Source organism: Haliotis rubra, unplaced genomic scaffold, assembly GCF_003918875.1.
Source record: "Haliotis rubra isolate DU_JTF1 unplaced genomic scaffold, ASM391887v1 Scf505, whole genome shotgun sequence".
Taxonomy (NCBI): Eukaryota; Metazoa; Mollusca; class Gastropoda; order Lepetellida; family Haliotidae; genus Haliotis; species Haliotis rubra.
Window position 1 is genome coordinate 783,162 of NW_025767197.1, and position 24,663 is coordinate 807,824.

A 24,663-nucleotide genomic window follows, 5' to 3' on the forward strand; every position below is an offset into this window, starting at 1 on the left:
GACAATAGATCAGACTATAGATGGCAATTAGGTTGCTCAGCCAGGTATGACGACGGACCGTTGAGTCACCTGGCATAAAATGCATGTGCTGCCCATAGGCACAAGGGGTCATCTCAAAGATATTATATGTTTTTTCATGTGTATTGAATGTGTCTTCATTAACATCTGACATGTCTTTCTATCATAAGGTTTATGTTGAGATATGTAAAAGAGTATGATCCCCATAGAAAAGCTTAAATCAGCCATTGTATTAAATGTCTCAAAATATACAGGTGGTATGACCTTCCGAAGATCGTCAGGACTGGATATTATTTGTAAATTGTTATGACATGCTGTTTACTTCCCCAGTTTAATTCCCCAAAAGGATTATCTTATCTTAGCTGATATCTCTGTTCCCCTGCCCGACCCCAACCTCAGTCTGCGACACCCGTCCTGGTTTTGTTTTTGAGATGACCCCTCCTACCTGTGTCTTTTTATAGTGATAGTGAGACTCCATTGTAGCTACATCCTTAATAGTTTCAGTATTAAAGTTAATATGTTTTTGCGTCAGCTATCGTTTATTATGAAGCTAAGTCTAATTTCAAAAAGGGCATTTAAAAAGTGTCCTCTGTAATACAAAATCACCGCACACTAATTTGTATAAAGCCATGGTCTGTTCTAAATAAGTCGCTTTGAACTTTGAAAAAACCACATTGCTCATTTCTGCACTAATCTCTCCTCAGTAAAATCCTTTTTTAAAAATTCCCTATCTACCTACCACTGAGACTGTAGTCAGGCCGAACTTAGTTTAACAGATATTTCACACTTTCACATATTAACTGCCTAAATTGTAGATATAAATGGGAAAACCTTTTTTTTCTATTTCCGATAGTACTTTAATTAACTTTTTAGTCTTGGCATCCATTCATCGCTAATTAACTGTTAAGTGCTGGCTTCCATTGTTTTCCCTGCATCTTTGTGGTCTTATTACTTCTGTTGTTCTTACATGTACATATATATGCTATCTGTCTCATACCATTCATTCACCTGATGAAGGGTAAAGTAAAGATATACTCCGAAACGAAGTGTTCCTCATAATAGAAACTTGACGTCCATAAAAACTGACTTCCTTATGTGTATCACTTCTAAATGCCATTCAAAGACATGTATTCGATAGGTCAGAAATACAAATGTGTTCCCTGCTCTGAATACACAACGTCATTTAGAAAATAGTCAAATGTAATACCAATGTTAAGTGTTCCCTGCTTTACTGGATATTTCAATTCTTGTTTCATGTGAGATGCCCATCGTTGCTGTTTCCCATCGAAATAATGCCAGAACAAAGCAGGCAAATGCCTTCAAAGGATTCATTCAGAGTACTATTGTACACCTTTTGTATGAATGTAGTAGTTTCTTGACAGTACAATGGTTTTGATCGAAGAAATCTCTGTACCAGGACCTGTTTGCGTGCTTTTTTCAAAGCTACTTTACTTTCAAGTCACGAATGACAGGTCCTGGTATCAGGTCGATGACCTTCACTAATGAATTGAGATATCACACACGAACGTCCATGCCACGAGGGGAGAGCAACAGCGAGATGGTGGGATATCAATGATTGCTGGTAATTCCTCCGTCGCCTCAACTCTTTTGATATTTTACTTCCGAGGACCAGGGTTTAACAGGAAGTTTGGGTTCAAGAGTCATTGAAGCACAGATCTCAGATCTCTAAATTATGTATCGAGAAGCGGTCGTGGTGTGTATACGGATCAAAGGTGTATATGCTAATCCTAAAGCTGACTGATGAATAAATTATTTATCTATTATCAGATCGTGTCGCAAATTACATTTTTAAATATGAGCAGTCTGTCCAGAAATTGAATTATTGTCAACCGGAGCGTATTCAACGTTTTATCGGTCAATCAATCTTGATGAATAATGGATTCATTTGTAATGGTTTCCACTTGACATAAAAGGATAAAAGACGATTGTTATATTATTATCGACACAATTTACATTCTAAGACTTGTGCATGACATACTTCAATCGAATCACTTTGAGGTTTGTGTAATGATATTTCCTTGTGCAAATAGTTTCTGTTACAATGAAAAGTAACCACACAATATGCTCTCAAGAGGTACAGATATATAGTGTCTGATATGTTATGACGCGTGTTTTCTCAAGGGTTGAATATATATCATCAGTAAGCGAATAATAAAGAGTTTTTGTCGAGGTAAGTCATGTTGAAAAGTCAAAAGAGCAATTGCACCGGATCTCCAGAAGGTCTTTTGTCTTATGCATACACGTCTTGTGCACGATTAATACATATAAACCAATGTTGTCTTTTGGGTATTGGAGGCTCATAACTCAATGTATTAATTCAAAAGATCCGGTGGCCCGATGTGCGACAATTACTTTTGTATCATTCCCATTCACTCACGCACACTAAAAAGTATAAAACGTGTCTATTGTAGCTATCACAACTTTATTAACCACCCTAGAAATCACAGACAGCAGTTGCCAGACACGGCTATTTATTTCACAAATCCGTGTGCTCCTTTGAAACAAATTGTTGAAGAAAATTCGAATTTCAAATCTAGCAAAGTGTAAAAACACCCCAAGGCAATTGTGTTTATATGGAAACAGAAGGTCCAGAATTTCCCATAGGATGAAAGAGATTGTTCAGGCGCAGATCGAAAAAGCGTGGAGTCAACGTTTTTCCTGTCATTTTCGAATTGCTGTATGGGTTTCTTCTTCCGATTCTATGCCGAATCCCAACAGCTTTCTGTAAGGACTAAGGACTACTGAAAAAAGGGATTTGGGACACATTCGTTACAGATGGAGCATTACCGATATTACTTTTTAACCTTAGAGGAGTGAAATAAAAATGAAGCACATGTGAATAAATGAGAAGACAATTTGATTTAAGATGTTCAGAAAGCTCCCCTCAAACCACGCTATGCTTTTGTACCGGAAAGCAAGTTTGAAACTTGTGGGAACAGTTCGATGAAATGTTATGAAAGAGAATGTGTTAATTAGACTGTTTTGCTTTCTTTTCACATCAGTAACGTAGAAGTCCCCACGGTACGTTATACCTGCATTTAGATTACACCTGGCCCCGGGTTATTTTTAAATGAAGTATTTTCAGGAGCTTTTCGAAAGAAGCCGATGACAGACTAATGCGTTATGCCAGTCTGATTGTCCAATACTTTGAACATCATTGTCGCTATGTCTCAGGATGTCAGCGTTATGTGTGACGGAAACAAGTTTAAGATTGGCACTTTGTTATAAACCCATGAATTCTGCATAGACCTGCCGACTATGGGCAAATCTGGGGTGGAACCATGTTCATCAAACTTTGTCAGTTTCAAAGGTATTCAAAAGAGAATATTGCGGCACCTTGGTATCCGTTCAGGCAGTAACGGCAGCATAAACATCCAAACACACAGGCTTTCAGGAATATTTCCAAAGAATGTATTATATTGTACTAATGTTTGACAGCTGATGGATCAATCACATATGTTGATATATTAAGCAATATGTTATTGTCGCCATTGAGTTGGGGTCTTAAAGTCATATATTACGTGTAACAACTGTGATGAGGACCAATCTAGGATTCGAATATATTATCCACAGATCATGATACCCACCTCTGCATAACAACCTTTTAGGCCCGAGACAAGCATGCCCCCATCAAAAAGGTTCCGCTCTGTTGTAAGAACACAAACTGTCTTATTGTTGATTGGTAATACACGAGCACTCAAAGGTGTCGTGTGTCCTCATCTTGAGTACCTATTAAGTAGCTAAACTACATTATTGTGGCTCAGGCTCTGTATTATCTGCGATCATCTTAGAAAAGGTGATATATGAAACTCTCTCAATCAGTTGGACCAGATGTTTACACTGTAATAACCGTTGTTAGTTGCTAAACTCTTCCAATTATCTCCATCCCATTGCACTGTGCTAAAACGTGAGTAAAATGATCCATGGCCGCTTTGTGGATCAACTCTTTTATTATGAAATCCCGGTAGTGTCTGGCTTAACGATCCCCAGGATACTTTATGTTATAGAGATCAACAGATTCTGTCTGCCCCCTTTCTCATTTGACTTGCTGGATATAAACTAGGGCCAATAGTTATCATCTGTCAAAGCTTCATGAACTGATTTGCTCGCGAAGACACAAACGGAATGCAGATTGCGAGAGACAAATGTAAATACGCACATAAAGCAATATACTTTGTAGTGATGAAGTCAAAAACACAGAGACGTGATATTGCATTTTGTTAAATGTAGATGGGAAATGTGTCGATCAAATGTACATGGCAACATAAGACTTAAGTTAGACTGGTTTAACATTGGCAAAGGCATCTGCGCCATTATCAATATTTTGATTCTCATACACACTTTGACTCAAAGTTGTGAATCTGAAAAAGCATGCTTGTATCATGACTTGGATTACCTTTGCCGTTATTGTTAAGCGCTAAAAACGTCCTTTAACAAATAGACGGGTATTTAGATAAAGAATCTGCCAGTAAACTATCACGCTATCACGTAACGTTTCCTCCAGAATATATATGTTGGTGCTTTTAGATTTTGACAAATCGTGTGAGTACAGGAGAGAGCGAGTTAAAGTTAAACGTTGCATCAGCTATATTTCAGCCAAACAGCACTGACGTTGTTTTAGAGATACACATATGTAATGCTGAAATAATACTTAAACTTGTAGGTTGATTCCCTTTGTAATGCAATGTGGAGGACACATGGAGCTCAAAGTGTATCATGATTCGGAGGGGCGGTGGGGTAGCCTAGTGGTTAAAGCTTACGCTCGTCACGCCGAAGACCCGGGTTAGATTGCCCACATGGGTACAATGTGTGAAGCCCATTTCTGGTGTTCCCCGCCGTGATATTACTGGAATATTGCTAAAAGTGGCGTAAAACTATACTCACTCACTCATGATTCGAAGTTCAAATACATTGTATGTTACAGAGCATGTATATTGACAGTAAGCGCTCAAGGTATATCTTACATCGCAGTTATAAGACACTGACAGTTTCAAAAGTGAGTAAGGTAACAGTTAACGTCGAGTATGCTTCATTTCAGCCATTTTGAGACCAAGTTCACACGTTTACGAAGATAGGCAATGATAAGACACAAACAATATTGTGTTGATTCTGTGGTCTTTTTGGAGACCACAAAATTATTTGGTGACTGCCTCCGACCCTTTCTATGAAATTAGCTGGGATTGCTTTTCCCATTTTATTCTTCAACAAATTTGTCACAAGATATCATGACAAACTCCGTGTGTCCTACAATGAAATTCAAAATAGTCATTTTGCAATTGGGCATAGAAATACTGGCTTTTGTGGAACTGTGGCTACAGAGACAGGAACGTAGTTTTGCACCATTGTATTTGCAGAAAAAAACGTTCGTCTTCTTTTGGTCACTTAACTTAGTCGCTGACAGTGCGACACACTCGAGACATTGTGATCTCAGATCGCCAGGCAAAACAAATTAAAATAGTAACACTGATTTTTTTTCTAAACCATGGACATAAAGGCCTGACATTATTTCCAGACAAACTAGTCGGTTGTCTTTCTGACTAAATATTGGGGATTTGTCTTCCATTTAGGCCTCTTTAGATAACACTCAGTTACATTATAATGCTCTTAGTAAACGCTCCGTGACATAATTTCAGTTTAATAACATAAGTAAGCATCCAATCTGTAATCGTATTTCTAATTGACTTTATTTTATTAGAATTGTTTGTATTATTACAAAGATCTGCAATAATAAGTTATACTGGCAGACAATCAGTCAAGTTTCGGTTTATCTGGATTCACCCTTATATTTTTAAAAAACACATACAGGCGACTTGTGTACCTGTTTTCTGACAAAGGACAGATTGCATATCTCGACAAGGAGGTACTGGGTACATTCTGTACGGGATTTGGAAGGGGATTGCCGAACTATACGACAGGTGAAGGCTGTTTCAAGACAAGGTATTGTACAACCTGAACGACAAGTGGATTGTGCAGTTAGATATGAAAGGGTTGGCGTAATTTGGGTGAAACCTCGTGTGTGATCATAGGAACAGAGAGGGACTGCCCAAATTGGACATTATTCTAGTATGGAATGGTGCTGGAGTGTTCATGATATGAACTGGACGCTGCTTCTTGGTATAGACGAGAGATGATTATCCTGGACGTGAGGTACTGTTGTTTTTGTTTGTGGTGGGTAAAGACCATTTTGGACAAGTCAATATAGCAATCTTAAGATTTGGAGGAGTTTGACGTCAGCTGCACTGAAGTGATGTATTCTCCTGGCCAGATCTGATCCTTGCAGAATAAGGGTGCCTTGCATAAACTGGGCATGAGAGAACATTGTTTTCCTGAACACAGTGGTCTGTAGTCTCACTTGCAATTGAACCTGTTGTTTCTTAACAGGAGAGAGCTTATGGCCTCTCGCGGTTATAGTGATATTGCTTCGGAAAGAAGCTGCCTTGGAAATCTTGGGCAGTGTGTATTTGTGTGTGTTTTTTTATTGTATGTGTTTCAAACATTTTGCTACGTTTTATCTTATACATTGAAATTACTTTGTAATGTATATCCGGTGTGCCCCACTATTTGATACTGGTTCCTAAACACTTATTTATTCGGCATTGGGGGTCTTACAACGGGCTCTCTGTTTAGAGCGTTCAAATGAAGAGGGAAAGGGTTTTGTTACATAGTATTATAGTTAAACCTATGCACATAACTTCAGACAAATACAACGTTTGAAAATGTTTTAACCTTATTTTGTTTAAGGCGAAAAGCCTTTCCGTGTTTCAGATTTATAAAAATATGGTTTGTATCAGTTTGGTGACAAAAAAACACACTTAATGGATGGAAAACACATACTACATATCGTACACACTTAAAAAACAAACCTGCATTAAAATTTCAAATTACTGATATACATTGCCTAATCTTGTCTTTTAATAAATGGTTCTCTCAAGCTTGGTTTGAAATCTAAAAAGCTTTGCTTTATCATCATACATCTCGTGGGATATATGTGCCATGATTTCCCATTGGTCGTACCTTCGTTATAAGTAATTCATTTGTTAAACTCTCAAGTGAATGATTCCAACAGTCTGAAATATGAAAGCCTTCACAGAGAACACTTAAACAGTAAAATGAAAACACTTAAAAAACATTTAGAAGAGGAGTCTCAGAGGAAATGTTTGAAACACAACGTGTTTTAATGACATGTCAGATTAATCCGATGCTGATATATCAGATGACCATTTTGATTACATTATGCAAGCAAAATGTGTGAGACTATTTACCCGAAAACCAAATATATATCAAAAGGTATGAAGTTAAGATCTTGAACATTATCCACTTAAGTGAGAGAGCATATTATACACTTGATGTCCGGATGTTTTATTCGTCAAACTGTACAGTGATGTTATACTTAAGTACATGGTAACGCTTATTGTGAATTCAAATGATTTCCCCAAAATATAAACTTTCCTGAACTGCCTTTATGACATCATCCTTGCCTTGTTGTGACCATTATCAAATAACTTTTAAACAAGAGCAACATGGAGCCTTTTTGTAAGGCAAATATTTTCGGTTTTACTCATTCAAAGGCTCGACCTCCCGCAAAATTGCTCGACATAAAGGGTAATATAATTCTATATGAATATGTTTAAACTATCATACATACGTCTTGTGGTTTCACAGGTAAACACTTTGTCCCAGAGGTTTACTGTTAAGTCAAGTCCAAGTAGACAGTACTCTAGCGTCAAGTGAGTGGATGGGAGATGAACGAACACCCATGAAGTAAGTTCACTTTGATTGGGTCATTTAGCATTTACGGGACTACATGATTATGCATGATGCTACCTCGAACGAATATAGACTGCAGTAAAAAAAGTAGAAACATAACTTTAAATGATTCATGGACAATGTTGATTCAGTATATATTTTCCCTTTTGTTGTCTCAGTGAGTGACGAAGATCTGTTGATAAGGTCCCCGGGTGATCCAATCGACTTGGTTTGCTGTGGAGAATGGTGTCCTTTAGCTTTGCCAGAAACCTATAATTTCATTCGATTCCAGGTGCGTTCTAATGTTTCTTGGTCGTCAGCATCGTGCCCGTTCATCATTTTTCATACCGCATCACGCTGAGACTGATGTTCTAAGGAAAGTAAACCAAACTAACACGCTCACGTTGGTGAGGCTTGGTGACATGTCTGTTTGCGAGGTTCTCATCTTCCAGTCAATGTATTGTCAGGTCCAGTCAGTCAGGTCCCACTTCCAATCAGTTCCCATCCAGGTCCCAATCAGCTAGAAGCCACCATCATATAGCAAGCATATTGCTGACTGTTGTGTTTTAAGCCCCAAAGAGGAAAGAACATACTAAAGTATGAACTACTGTTCACGATATATGTCACTTTGGAATTACCAATAACCCTTATAGAAATCAAAGACTGTAGTTACCAGACACGCTTATTTATTTCCAAATTTGTTGGGCACCTCTGATACTAGGTTTTTAAGAAATAAAACCGAATTTCATCTACCACACTGGAAACAACAACAAAAAGCAATGGTGTAATATAGAAACAGAATTTCCCAGAGGATCAAAGTGATGGTTTCGGTGTATATCGGAAGAGCGTGGGGCTCCATGACTTTCTTGCAGCATTGTATGCTGAATCCCATCAGGTTTCGAGGACTGACTGTTCAGGAACGGAATACCGGAGACATCGGATACAGATGGGGGATTACTGATATTATGTTTCTCTCTTCTCACTGTAAAAAAAATATTGAATTACTTGAGAAGCAATGGAAAATCTAAGGTAGAGAATTTGATTTCAGATCTTGAAAAAGCTACACTAAAGCCACACTAAAGCCACAATAGGTTTGTGCCGGACACTCCACTGGAAAATACGTTGAAGATGTGTGAGAAAGGTTTGATGATATGTAACGAAAGAGCTAATGTCTGTGTTTTGTACGTTTATATTACGATAGAAGTACTTTCTTGGTAGTATATAAATTACACCTGACCATGGTTTAGAAGACCTAATTTCACATGCACAAATGAAAATATTTTCAGAAGTCCCATTACAGTATGTAGCATTATTTGAGCTTGGTTTTCAGAACTTGGAATTGTATTTGAGTTATAATATATTGAGTCAGTGAGATATATAGAGAATACTACACGAGGTCTCATTACATACGAAGTATACGAAACGAGTGTCCTTCCTAGGGTATCTGACCATAGGCAGGTCACGAGTTTCGTATAATTCGTATGTAATGAGACCGAGTGTGGTATTTTATTTATTACCCACCTCTTTGATGCATTAAATTGACAAAATAGCGTATTTCTGTTATTGTTATGGTTTCAAACCGAAACCGGTTTCATAATGAGGCTGCGGAAGAATTTTGTTCTGTAGTCACTTTTGCATGACGTCATACTGTATTGACGTCACTAAGCCATTCTCGTCTGTCCCCTTGGCAACCGACGTCACGATGCATGTCAGTTGTCATCGCCTCATACAGCCTCCTACAGTAAACTACTCCGTAGCACCCCTTTTCTTGGTTTGTGGTTGCTTCACCCGGCTAACATCACTGGTGGAAACATTGCGTTTATGCTTTTCGACGGATATATTGTCTCAGTTTGACTCACAATTAAACAGCGATACGGCAACGTTCGCAATGTTTACAATCCCACAATGCACATAAGTTGTAGAATGAATAAATTCACCTGTTTGATATGAATGAACAAGTAGTTCAGTCACAACGTGACCTACCTGAGAGGTCATCGGCTATCCAATCAAATCGTTAGAATCTCAGGTCAAGTCGTTACGACACAGGTGAACGCAATACGATACTCGTGTGACGTACGAGATTAAGGTGCGTTCTCACGGTGCGACTTGCAGTAACAACTTGTAGCATACGACTTGTAGTAACAACAAAGATCGTAACGACTTTGCTATTTGTGTACTTTTTATGTCGTGTACAACTCGTATCTCGCGAGATTCTCACGTATGACTCTGCAACATGGATTCGTCGAGTGATGAAGAAACGCTAGCCATGATAATGTTGGTCTTCATATCGCAGTCGCTTAAAAAGAAGAGAAAGCCTAAATCGGTGTGGGTCCATAACTGGATTCTTATGCGGAACACGGCTGGAGCGTATAAATTGCTTCTTCGAGAGCTTGAACAGGAAGATCCAAGGTCACTGAAGAATTTTCTCCGTATGGACAAGGCAAATTTTGACATTTTGTTGGAGAAAATTTCTCCATACATCGAGAAGAAGTGTACCCCTATGAGAAACAGTATTTCCGTTGGAGAGAAATTTAGCAAGCGGTAAGTTAGGTTTTGTGTAAATGAAGCACAGATACTGCTGTTTCATTTTGCAAAGAATCCAACTATTCTGTTAGGTTTCAAGTACGTATCAGTACAAAATGTTATCGAAAGACAAGTCAATTTCTACTTCCGCGTGTTGACCACCTTGAACTAAGGAAAAAAGCACTCTGCATCAAGTATGAGGGGGGATAATCAGTAGATGTTCTTCAGTAAGCGAAGCATCATAAAATGAGTGTAATTAGTGAACCTCTCGATTATTCAAATGAGTACAAGAAGTGGGATATAAATTTAGCAAATGTAGATATAAATTGAAACATTTATGTAAATGTTCATGCAAACGAAAATGTTTTGAAATATTACTTTTTTTCACCCACAGGTGACAGTTACAGCTCCTGTACCGGGTGCCAAGGAATACCATCTGCAACTTTGTTCCTAGTGTCTGTAGAGCCATCTATGATGTACTTCAAAAAGACTACTTGCAGGTACCACATTTCTTCACAAATCAATAAAACGTACAAACACCAATTAAAGTACTTTAAAATTTGTTGAACAGTTTTAGATATCATAACAGATCTTCTTGAAAATCAGTGCATAAACCACACTTAAGAATAAGGGATAAATGTAAGTTTAAAATAGGTTTCAACTATGTTAAACTTTTTTATAGACATAAAACAGACAAGGATTACATGATACATGAATGTTTATTATTTGATGGAAGTATTTTAAACATATAAATAGGTGGAAACATCTATTTTCAGCTAAAGAGAGCTATATTTTACATTTGTTACGGAATGTTCATAATTTAAGGCTAGGGGGCGGCGATGATGATTTTTATGGAGAAGTATCTACAATGTGAATGACACCCCCCTGGAATGTATGTACAAAGTAAGTGATCCCCCCTGCATGTCATGTACAAAATCAATGACCCCCATCCCACTTCCTTATTTTTTTCAAGCATAACATTTTAATATTTCTATTTACAAAATTGCTGACAACCCCCTCCCTTAAAATCATTTGATAGTTAGGCCTCATTTTCAAACTGATTTTCCAAAATCAGTGAATAGATTTTCATTTTCAGTTCTTGTCTCTTCTTAGGTTTTCAATTTTTTTAAGCTCGAGCCCAACCTGCTGACCAAACAAAATGTCACAATCATTTGTGTCACTTTTGGCTTTCTTTTGAGATATCATTTCCAATGTCCTGTACATTAAATTTGTTAATTCAGGACTTCCTGTTGCTTGATTCCTCCTCTTCTTGGGGTGTGGTTGAGCCTTGTCTGCTTTTTGAACAGGCATAGATTCTGCATAACCACTGCAGTGTGATGTCTGAAAAATATGTTGTCAGGAGTTAGTTCTATGAAAACAAGTCAGATGCAATCTTTTACATGCTTGACAAGATTTTAAACTTTATAAGTTTATATATGTTTAATTGAGTTAAACAAGACAACGATATACATGATTTGATAATAATATTTTCAGGTTCCCACTACTGAACGTGACAGGTGCAACATTCAGGACGAATTCATGGCAAAGTGGCAGTTCCCCCACAGCATTGATGGCAAGCATATTGCAATTCGGGCACCCAACAATACAAGAAATTTTTCAGTATCATCCTATTGGCATTGGTGGATGCAGATTGCAAATTTATATTTGTAGATGTGGGAGCCAATGGCAGAGCTGGAGATGCAGCAGTGTATGCTAATGCCCGCCTTTCCCATGCACTACAGCATAACACATCAAATACTCCACAACCAACTCCCTTGGAGGGCCAACATGAACTAGTGCCTAGCGTTGTTGTGGGAGATGATGCCTTCCAACTAAAGCCTCACTTGATGAAGCCTTATCCTAGGATAGGATTTATCTTATGAGAAAAGAATATTTAATTACAGGCTGTCAAGAGCAAGGAGAGTATCTGAAAATGCATTTGGCCTTCTGGTCAACAGATTCTGCATCTTTCAAAAACCTCTACAAGTATCACCAGATGTTGCCAGTTCAGTTGTCTTCGCAAGTGTTGCATTACATAACTTTCTCAAATTAAACTCTGACCCAATCTATAACACTAATGATGCAGCTAATGTACACAGAGTAATTCATGGTTTCATACAGCAGGGAGGGAACAGAAATGCCAGCAATGCAAGAGAAGTACGAGATGAGCTGGCTGACTATTTTATGACAGAAGGTCAAGTTGATTGGCAGTGGGATATGTTGATATAAACTTTGAAAAGTGATTACTTATGTGAAGTGTAAAATGTGGAAGGACATCAAGTGAATTTATGTGTACATATAATAAGTATTCACAGATGACAAATCAGTGACTCAGGAACTATAATTTTAGACAGCAATTAGATAACTTCTTGACTGCAGCCATTGTCAGTGGAATCCATGGTGCACTCAATGCTCCCTGTGCATTCATTGTCATCAGTAATCATGATGGGTGCTGCTCTACTGCTATTAGACATGGGTTCCCTGGTCTCAAAGAAATGTCCATTTTATTAACTAACACAAATGGGTATTTGGCAACATGATGATAAATGTTCTCATTCATGAACATTTGACAAACCATATGAAATACTTAAATCATTGTTTGTACTGTGCAAGGAATAATACAACTGAAACTCAAATGTCATTTCATGTCTTGTCTATTATTTATATTCTGTTTCAATTGGTGATGTAAAATCAACCATCACACATCTCAGCAGAATCACCCCATGAATCAACAAAACAAATATACCACTCTCCTTTATTCACAAAATCAGCCAATGCAGTAATTGATACCTTCACTCAAAAATTAAAAAAATCAAAACACAAGAAACAGAAATTTATAAGCACCTTAATTTTATTTTGTGATTTTAAATGTTTCTTGCACAGTTAAATGCTATTAATATGAAATAGATTTCGCTAGATGAAATCCTTTCTGCATGCATCCCACATTCCATGATAACTGATAGCATCATTAATGCCGCCAATTACCAGATTGTTAGTAGAAGGCCTCTGCTGTACATGGCATCTCAAGAAGGGGTCCAGGACTGCGAAAAACTCCCACGATGAATGGTATAATAGGTAATCCACCCCTGCACCACCTTTCTCTGACTGGGTGATTTTCCTAAGTTCTCGGGCATAATAAGTCCGTAGACTTGCGATTTTTGCCGCAACTTGTTCCACTGAAACACACAATAGCAGAGATGAAGCAGGTGAAAATTACTGCCATTACTTGCTAATTATAATGTCTTTACTATTTTAGTCGCGGAGAAAATATACAACTAGCGTGTAAATAATCGACAAATGTCGTCTGCTAGTGCTCACCTGTAATTTCTCTCCCGTGGCAGTACATCTGTTCCGCGATCATTGACTGCGCGGCGAGTCTGTTGTCCCTTTTGGAATATGTGGCATGTTGAACATTCCATAGGCATTCCAGGGACAAGTAGAAACCTATAAACCGCTCGGATTCTTCCCTGGTGAGGTCGATCTTTTTCTGGCGTGGCTCCGACATGATGTCAACATAAACAAAGGGGACGTCACTCTGAGGTGGACACAGATCTCAGCGATTTGATTGGTCGAGAGCTTGCGACTTGTAGTAGGAATTAGGACAAGTCCTATGTCTTTCAACTCGGTTGCAACTAGTTGTATGAGATTTCAAATCGTTACGATTTGGGTGTTCTCAAGTTGCAACTGTGTTGCATGCTACAAGTTGTTACTACAAGTCGCACCGTGAGAACACACCTTTAGTATGTAACTACCCATACGTTGACCACGTGGTAATAAAGATTCAGGACATTAACACTGAAGTCCACTGAACACCATATCGTGCTAACAACCTTTATCCCGATGAGGCCAACATGGGAATCGAACCATTTAGGATACATATCCTAGGACCCGGGTTGGATTCCCTAAATGGTTACGATGTTTGTAGAGCCCATTTCTGGTGTCCCCCGTCGTGATATTTCTGGAATATTGCTAAAAGCGGCGTAAACCCATACTCACACACTACAAAAGTTAATGATTTCGTATCAGTGTACAATGATTTACTGACAGTAAAGTTAAGGTTTTGATTTAAAACACTTAATTTAATTTCTCTTAAACGCAGAGTCTGATTGTGTTTATGTTATGAAACATTAACGCCAGAGAGGAGTCAGCTTCGAATATCTGCCGAAATATGTTCCCTTGGGCGTTAAAGGCAAAATAGTGAAGAAACGCGTCATGTAATAAAAAAGTAAATGATATCAAAACATGCTTGTAACACGACTCGCAGTACAACTGTCATCACAGAATCAAGTAACATAGAACTTGATATTGAGATTAAAGTCTGTTGAAGTGAACACTCAAAAAGTCACATCATCACGTTTCTTTGGAGATGTTAGTAGCATCACATTACAACAACGACTGTAGATGCATTAGTCAGGACGTGATGTAAATGTCAGATCTTGCAGAAACGAGAAACCGAAGCATATCAAACAGTGCAGAGAACAGACACTGACACATGTGGTAGATTCCCTGCGTTTAAGGCAAGGTAAACAAGCATTGCCGGGCACAGCTATACTAGTCACTTTCAGTCTAAATATAGGAGACGCGAACGCTTTGTAACACCAGGTATGTCCATAGCGCCAACAATAAATAGCACACCACATTATTATCCCGGATAAACCAAGCTGCCTGTTAGGCGATAGAAGGTTATAGTCACATGTTTTATCCCACCAGGTACCCATTTTCTGCTGGGTGAAGAGAGGCAATTTTGAACAAACTCGCTTGCCTAAGCTGAGACCACATGTATCACATATGCTTGTACAGTTTCATTTTTACTCAAGTAAGCATCCTGTGAAGATCCAGGATAGAATTCCACATGAGGTAACATGGTTGGTTGGTTGGTTGGTTCCTTAACGCCGCAATCAGCGATATGGACCAGACAATCCAATGATCAACAGCGTGGGCATCTTCCTTCGCAATTGGGATACGATAACATATTACAACCAAGTCAGTGATTCTGACCACCTGATCCCCTTAGTCTCCTCTTACGGGAAACATGGGTTGCTGAAGATCAATTCTAACCCGGATCTTCACGGGTGATGTAATATGGAAATGTGTTGCTGACACCTCTGCTTAGTTTACATGCGTTCTTTCTTGATGTTCCAATTACGTCACATCCAACATATCGCTTAGAAACCTGTAAACCGATGCCTGTACAGTTGTTAATCTCAAAACAGATATAGAGACAATATATAAACTAAAATTTGTAAAATCGTCACAAAACTCCATGAAAAACTGGGTCCTTACACAATGCATTTTGTTAAAACAGTCGCCTTGTGTGTACAAAACATCAACCTTTCTCACACTCACATGGCAGATGGTATTTTTAGACCAAGCTAGGGAACTGATATTGTTATTCCCTGCTTATCTGTTTCTTTATGCCTTCCAATCTGATTTTCCTCATTTACTCAATGTTTGAGGTACAGCCGAGTGTGCACTTTGACGCAATTCCCTATTTTGACTTTTGTTTCCGTGTTTTTAGATGAACAATTGTATCGCCTCTGCATGTGTTTCGGGCGACTGCTACCAGCGGTGCAGGATTTGCTCAACGTTTCGCAAATACCTGGTACCATCACTATTTGATTGTGGTTTATTTTATAATTAGAATTGGATAATCGGGGATCGGATGAATATGTAAAGGGTTTTACGTTCAAAGAGATATCTACAGATCAATGAATGTCACCACAAACGAACCCAAGTCGATTTCAGATACAGAACTGCAGTTTCCTGACATGAAGATATTGCGATAGGAGGTATATTACACATGTAGTTAAGAAGGGTTCTTGATACTCTCTGGAGAAGACTTGACAGTGCATCAAGAAAAGGATGTTGACAATGAATTATACTGTTTCAGGTTGATGAGGACCTTGACATCTCCCAAACAAGAGATAGTATTTTTATGACAAGAAGTTACTGGCGCATTCCAGACAATAGATGAATAATTCTTCCACGAAAGGAGGGCACTTGAGTTTCACTGACGACACGTGTGATATGTTTTGGGTATTGTGTATCTGCACAAATGTAGGAGGTATATTTATGTTAAGAAAGAACTGGTGCATTCCTAACAAGATAAGTATATAATTCTACATTTTTGCCATAGCGTGTGGAGTATGGTGGACGGAAGTTTGACAATGACAGACGAGGGAACAAACTTAATGTTGACATAAAGAATAAGTGATATGAACTCAACATGAAATGCATTGTGCCTCTTGTTTGCGGGAGGGGTCGTATTCTGACGAAGAGGTGACTGGTGATTCATTTAGAAGACTACCTTACCTCTCTTTTGGAGTATCTATCCAAACTAGTGGGACAATGTATATTAGGTAAGAGCGTAATCATCATTCCTGAATATAGGAATCTGGTATCTGTCAGGCAAGTTGACCCATCTCCTAAACATGAAAATATTGCTGCCTTCTGGACTCGAAAGACCTGGCGTCTCACATAAACTATGTCATCCATCCATAGAGAGTGGCTTGGGACATACTGGACATTGTTTCTGAGTGTGTTACTTATTTAGTACGCACCAAGCATTTCCTTCTTCAAAAGATCTGGCATCGTTTCGAATTCTCAACCGAAATTATTCTTGGAGAAATAAAGCATTTATGTGCGTAGTTCAAACGTTTGAATCGATTTGTTATAATATCATTTGTATACATATCTTCAAACACATAAAAAATGGAATGGTTTTAGACCGTATTTTGCAAATCAAATGTTCTGTGTGTCCCAGACATGAATATAAACTGCCATTATGGACCATTAACCGAGGTGTATCCCAATCTTTGGAAAGAGATACAAATGCACTTACGGATATTACGTTTAGCTCATGTAGGTTATTTGACACTTCATTCCTTTCCTGAAGCGTCAACATTTCAGGAAGTGTCAAGATTTATCAACCGTAGTTCAGTTATTCAGTTGTATTTGGCAATTGTAGCACTGCTCACATTTTGCATATTTACAATGCATATGTAGTCTACAGAGATGGGTGACACCTTGACAATTGTGGAGTGAAGTGATAAGTTGATACTTTCTTTCCATCAGGTTAGAACAAAATTTACGTCCATGGCTTGCAAAATGTAGATGTATTATAAACTTACGATAAATGTTTTCATGCTAATGTAAATTCAGCAAAACCTTAAGACATCAGTGCGGTACATATTTACCACTTAGCAATATGCAAAAGGACCACACATCACGTATTAATTTCAGTTGAACGTTGAATAAAAAAATTCGTGATGTAAAAGTTCCCAAATTAATTTTAGTTAAAAGTCAAATACAATCCTTTTTAATGTACTAGTACCCAAATGTTTATGGTTGTGTTTGTAACGAACGACGCCCACAATATCAAGAGATCCTGTTCGCCGCTTGTATACTAATGCTCACACATTCTCGGAGGAAGATTGTAATTACAGAGTTTTAACGGCAATTCTATAAAAGAAATTACCAAATTCCATAATATTTTGAGTTGATACTGCTAGTTTATGGTGCTATTTCAGCAACCTTTTGTAACACTGTACGTATCAGGAAGTGTACTGAAATGAAGAGGCAAGTAATTATGAGCATTCGCGTACATGGTAATGTGCTAGCCTATGGTAGGTTCCAATCCTGTGAGTGTGGTTTCACTCTATGTGAGAAATATGCCTTCTCTGAAATGTATCATGTTTTGTGGGATTTACTGATATATCTGATGACATACAGAGAAAACCTGTTTATTCTGGGACACACATCGCAGTATATAGATGCGCCCTGTAAGACTGAGAGAAACCTATGATGTTGGGTTCAAATCCCGCTTACCCCTGATACAGGTTTGTCAATGTAGACAAAAGTGGTAATTATCGTCGTTACTTAGGAGATTTTCCCCGTATGATGCTGACATTCGTGATACACAATTTGGCTGTTTGCGTGTTATCGTGCGTGGTGTTGTTCAGCTCCCGACTATTACATCATCTATGCAGTGTCGGTTACATACCAGCTGCAAACATATCTAAAAAGGAAAACGTTTTAACAAAACGGTAAACTGATATTTTTCACACAATGGAAATAGCATTAACCCCTACAGAAATAACAGGCAGCAGTTACCACTTCCGAATTTATTGGGTTCTTTCGATCTCAGGATTTGAAGCAATAAAACTTCTTTTCATCAACCTAAGTGGAAAAAATGCAATGATGTATACATGGAAACTTGAAATTTGAGGGAATTTTATCTTTGGCATATTCCAAATGTTACAGACCGTTCTTTTTGCAGTGTATACTGAATCCCATCAAGTTCCTGTAAGACCTAGGGCTGTTTAGAAAGGAGATTAGTCAGACATTGGATACAGAGGGGGATTATTGATATTATGTTTTAATCTTGACAGAGTAAAAAATGAATTAGATTAAAATCAATGAAAAGGGTAAGAAAGACAAATTGAGTTGAGATCTTGAAAAAAACTTCCCTCAAGCCAATCTATGCTTTGTACAGAAGTTTAGTTAGAACAGTTTGATACAATGTCATGGACGAGACTGCCAAATTAAGGCTTTGTAGGGTCATGAGAACCTTCCTGAAGATATTTTACCTATGTATGGATTTGCCTAACTGCTGAGGCCAAAGTTATATTTGCATCTGTGACCTATTTTATACAAGAAAACCAATTAATTATTTCATCATCTTTTCAGATTCATTGTCTTGCCTTCCATGCACTTCAAAGTGTCATCCGTCATTCTCGACATGTTATAACTTTACAACCCTCTTGTTACTTGCCCGTGATGGTTATGAAGTCATGTAGGCATATCAGGTAACACAATTGCAGATGCTTCAGTTAAGGCGGTTCTGCTTATCCCGTGTTGTGATTTCAAGCCAACTGGACACATGGTGTGTCTATTTTTAGATGATGTGTCTTTGTCTCAGGTCTATAGTTAGATCTATGGTGTGAACATCTGGTGTGTCTATTTTTAGAATAATATAAAGTCCCCCGAACAGCCCTCCATACACAGTTTCAGTCACTACACCTAGTGATTACACATTGTGGATATACCAGTGTATTTCTTATGGTATTACTAATCAACCTTGGATTATACTGTGTGATTCACTGGGTTTATATTTTCAATAGCTCTCAACTACACATCTCTGGAGTAATTAAACATTGTGGATATTTCTCACTGGATTACAAAACATCTTTGGATTATACAATATACATTATACTACCAGTGTATTTCTCTTTTATCTCAAAGCGAGCGCCCATTATCGCAGTATCAATTCCCGTCTGACTAACTGTAACTATTAAAAATGTGAAATTCAAATGTATACAACGTCCTACCTTCAGTCCTTACATTGTAACACAGAATACATCGTAACACAGATTAAGATTTACATCATCATCAGATTGAACGAGTGTTGGGGATAAAGACTAGTGTACATGAAGTCAACTCACCTCTGTTCATCATATCCATTGTTGAGGCAAACAGTGGTGGTAAATCTAGATGTTTAGAGGGGTTGGAACAAGTAACCCATTCATGTGAAGAAACAGATTGATTCATACTGTACTCCAACAATGAATGACTCATTTGCCCACCCGTAAGTCCGACCTACAGCCATTCAAAGCTATGTTTACGGGAAGGGAATCCCCTCTCCCACCCAAGCATGAAGATTAAGAAAACAAGCGTATAATGGAGTGAAAAATAAATAACTTCAAATACATGTTACCGAGTGTCCATGTTAATACTTTCTTTTAATTTACGACAGCCTCCGAGTGAGGTGTGCCATGTTCACTCTGCCATAACATTGCCTCTCCCTACGTTCAATGAACCGATAAGCATGACGGCCTTCACGCCCATTGAAGAAACCAGGTCATAGACCGCGTCCCCCGCCGCCATTTTGAAAAAAAATGATAAATAAATAGATTTAAACAAATAACAAAGTCCTAGCCATGCCCGCCGATGAAAAAAACTGAGTAAAATGTTGAAACTCATAGCGAAATCACACACAGCATGCTTCTCACCAAAATATCCCATGTAGATCCCATGAACTTACTTTAAAAATCCCACATAATCATATGAATAAATACAGCCCGATACACACACAGAATACAACCTATAGATAGTTGATTACACATGACTCACATATGCCATGAGCCTACTTTAAAACTCACACACAATCACATGAATAAACACAGCCCGATACACACACACAGGATACGACCGATAGAAAGTTGACATGACTCCCATATGCCATGAATCTTTAAATCCCAACACAATAAACACAGTCCAATCATAATCAGAACCTTTCCCTAGATTCATCGTTTTTTCTAAACTATAGCTTGCATAAAACCAATGTTAGTGTGTAGATGTACTCGTATTGTTAACATGTGTACTCACGATACTGTCGTCAACAACATTATTCACACAATACGTTCATACGCAAAAATACTCACAAATTAGAATAGAGAATGATCCATCACATAAATTCCACACCTACTGTGCTGTTTTAAACGGTCATGAAACCGCCAGAATACCTAAACACGCACAGCACAACATACCGGCTGCACACGGCGGTGAACAAAGAACATTCAAGCTTGGCGCCAACAGCCCCCTGCCTAAAACCTGTCCTGTCAAACTGGATCGCAAAAGGGTCTATCAAACCGGTTCGCAAACGGTTCTGACTCAAAATAGCTACATGTCCAAACCGGCTAAATGTCCAAAACGGTTATGTAGACCAAAAATGGCTTTACAACACTAGTGTAATAGCTTATGTATTTATAAACCGTTTATATATATATATATGTATATAAATATATTCATTACAGATCATTAAAATTGTTGTTGTATTCAATACAATGAACTGTAACAGTTGTTATCTTCAATACCATGAACTGAAACAGTTGTTAAATTGTATTCAATCAACAGGAATGACGATTAAACTGAAACTTGTATGTCTGATAATAGTATGAGGAGGTTAAACATATTCGTGGATTCAGTGAAATAGGGTTGAAATTGGTATTATAAAAACCAAGAATTGTACAACAGTCAATCCTACAGGAATACATTCAGTGAGTTTAGTACACTCTCAGCAGCTCTATTGCGGTGGTCTGTACATAATTGCACAGACAATCCAGTGATCAACAGCATGAGCGTCATTCTACACCATGTGCCATGTGTCAGCCAGCGAGCCTGACCACTCGATCCCCTTAGTCGCCTCTTATGACAAGCATGGGTTACTGAAGGGTAACCCAGACCTTCAGGGGTACAATACATTAAGAAACAAGAGAGATATACAGATTTCATTGTTTATTAGCTCCGTTTCAAATGAGTAGACATTAGGATAGGAGCTCTCCCAAATGCCTACTTTACATCTGTTGTCTTATTACCCTTCCTCATCCACCTGTCCTTCACTCTCTTCATAAGATGTTATGTCTTCATCTTCAGTCATGCCTTCGACCCAAGACTGATATTGGTACAATTTTGAAATTTGTAGTAGGACTGTTGACGTGTGAACATTATTATGTATCCCTGTCCTGTGTGCTATCAGACGTTTTCCAGAAGGGATGCCATGCTTAGACATGTCAGGAATCAACACAGACAAGCAATGCAGCCACCACCACCACCACCACCTCCACCTCCACCACCACCACCACCCACCACCACCCACCACCACCACCAAGCAGCAGCAGCGGCAGCGGCATTGCTTGTCTGTGTTGATTCCTGACAGCGGCATGGCATCCTTCTGGAAAAGCACACGGGCAGGGATACATAATAATGCGGCAGGTACCAATATCAGTCTGCATGACTGAAGATGAAGACATAACATCTTATGAAGAGAGGAAGGACAGGTGGATGAGGAAGGGTAATAAGACAACAGATGTAAAGTAGGCATTTGAGAGCTCTATCCTAATGTCTACTCATTTGAAACGAGCTAATAAACAATGAAATCTGTATATCTCTCTTGTTTCTATATTTATATACATATATATATATATAAACGGTTTATAAATACATAAGCTATTACACTAGTGTTGTAAAGCCATTTTTGGTCTACACATAACCGTTTTGGACATTTAGCCGGTTTGGACATGTAGCTATTTTGAGTCAGAACCGTTTGCGAACCGGTTTGATAGACCCTTTTGCGATCCAGTTTGACAGGACAGGTTTTAGGCGGGGGCTGTTGGCGCCAAGCTTGAATCTTTGTTCACCGCCGTGTGCAGCCGGTATGTTGTGCTGTGCGTGTTTAGGGGTATTCTGGCGGTTTCATGACCGTTTAAAACAGCACAGTAGGTGTGGAATTTATGTGATGGATCATTCTCTATTCTAATTTGTGAGTATTTTTGCGTATGAACGTATTGTGTGAATAATGTTGTTGACGACGGTATCGTGAGTACACATGTTAACAATACGAGTACATCTACACTAACATTGGTTTTATGCAAGCTATAGTTTAAGAAAAACGATGAATCTAGGAAAGGTTCTGATTATGATTGGACTGTGTTTATTGTGTTGGGATTTAAAGATTCATGGCATATGGGGAGTCATGTCAACTTTCTATCGGTCGTATCCTGTGTGTGTGTATCGGGCTGTGTTTATTCATGTGATTGTGTGTGAGTTTTTAAAGCCAGGCTCATGGCATATGTGAGTCATGTGTAATCAACTATCTATAGGTTGTATTCTGTGTGTGTATCGGGCTGTATTTATTCATATGATTATGTGGGATTTTAAAAGTAAGTTCATGGTGATCGTTCTAATGGGATATTTTGGTGAAGCATGCTGTGTGTGATTTCGCTATGAGTTTCAACATTTTACTCAGTTTTTTTCATCGGCGAGGCATGGCTAGGACTTTGTTATTTGTTTAAATCTATTTATTTATCATTTTTCAAAATGGCGGCGGGGACGCGGTCTATGACCTGGATTTCTTCAATGGGCGTGAAGGCCGTCATGCTTATCGGTTCATTGAACGTAGGGAGGAGCAATGTTATGGCAGAGTGAACATGGCACACCTCACTCGGAGGCTGTCGTAAATTAAAAGAAATATTAACATGGACACTCGGTAACATGTATTTGAAGTTATTTATTTTCACTCCATTATACGCTTGTTTTCTTAATCTTCATGCTTGGGTGGAGAGGGGATTCCCTTCCCGTAAACATAGCTTTGAATGGCTGTAGGTCGGACTTACGGGTGGGCAAATGAGTCATTCATTGTTGATTACAGTATGAATCAATCTGTTTCTTCACATGAATGGGTTACTTGTTCCAACCCCTCTAAACATCTAGATTTACCACCACTGTTTGCCTCAACAATGGATATGATGAACAGAGGTGAGTTGACTTCATGTACACTTTATCCCCAACACTCGTTCAATCTGATGATGATGTAAATCTTAATCTGTGTTACGATGTATTCTGTGTTACAATGTAAGGACTGAAGGTAGGACGTTGTATACATTTGAATTTCACATTTTTAATAGTTACAGTTAGTCAGACAGGAATTGATACCGCGATAATGGGCGCTCGCTTTGAGATAAAGAGAGAAATACACTGGTAGTATATGTATATTGTATAATCCAAAGATGTTTTGTAATCAGTGAGAAATATCCACAATGTTTAATTACTCCAGAGATGTGTAGTTGAGAGCTATTGAAAATATAAACCAGTGAATCACACAGTATAATCCAAGGTTGATTATTAGTAATGTACCATAAGAAATACACTGGTATATCCACAATGTGGTGTAATCACTAGGTGTAGTGACTGAAACTTCTGTGTATGGAGGCTGTTCGGGGACTTTATATTATTCTAAAAATAGACACACCAGATGTTCACACTATGATCTCACTATAGACCTGAGACAAAGAACTGATGGTTCAAAATAGAAACAATTTCAGATGTTCACACCATAGATCCTAATATACATTAGGAGAGCAGTGATGACTCATCATCTAAACATAGACTCAAAACCATGGACCCCTCATTATAAATTCAAAATGGACGATTTGGGATTCAAGTAGCATCCCATACAACATGTGCACATACAATGTGGTTTTAAGAGTCACTCGTGTACGTATATCCGACTTGGTGTATATGTGCGTATTACGATCATGTATCGCTGTAGGGTTAAAATAAAGTCGAAGCGACGTAATCGTTTACTCACCCACTCACCTAACTTCTCATGCTGAAATGAAATTATGGTCAGAATGGCCATTCAAAAGAAGACGCCCTTGACCAACGTTATTGAGAGCTGGTGTAAGCACGTTGAACTCTATATCCTTTATAATACAGGGTGACAGTTTGGTATTTGAAGGCAGCAACGTGTCTGGTGGAGAGATTAACATTTTGTTGAAACTCCAACACCTCTCTCAC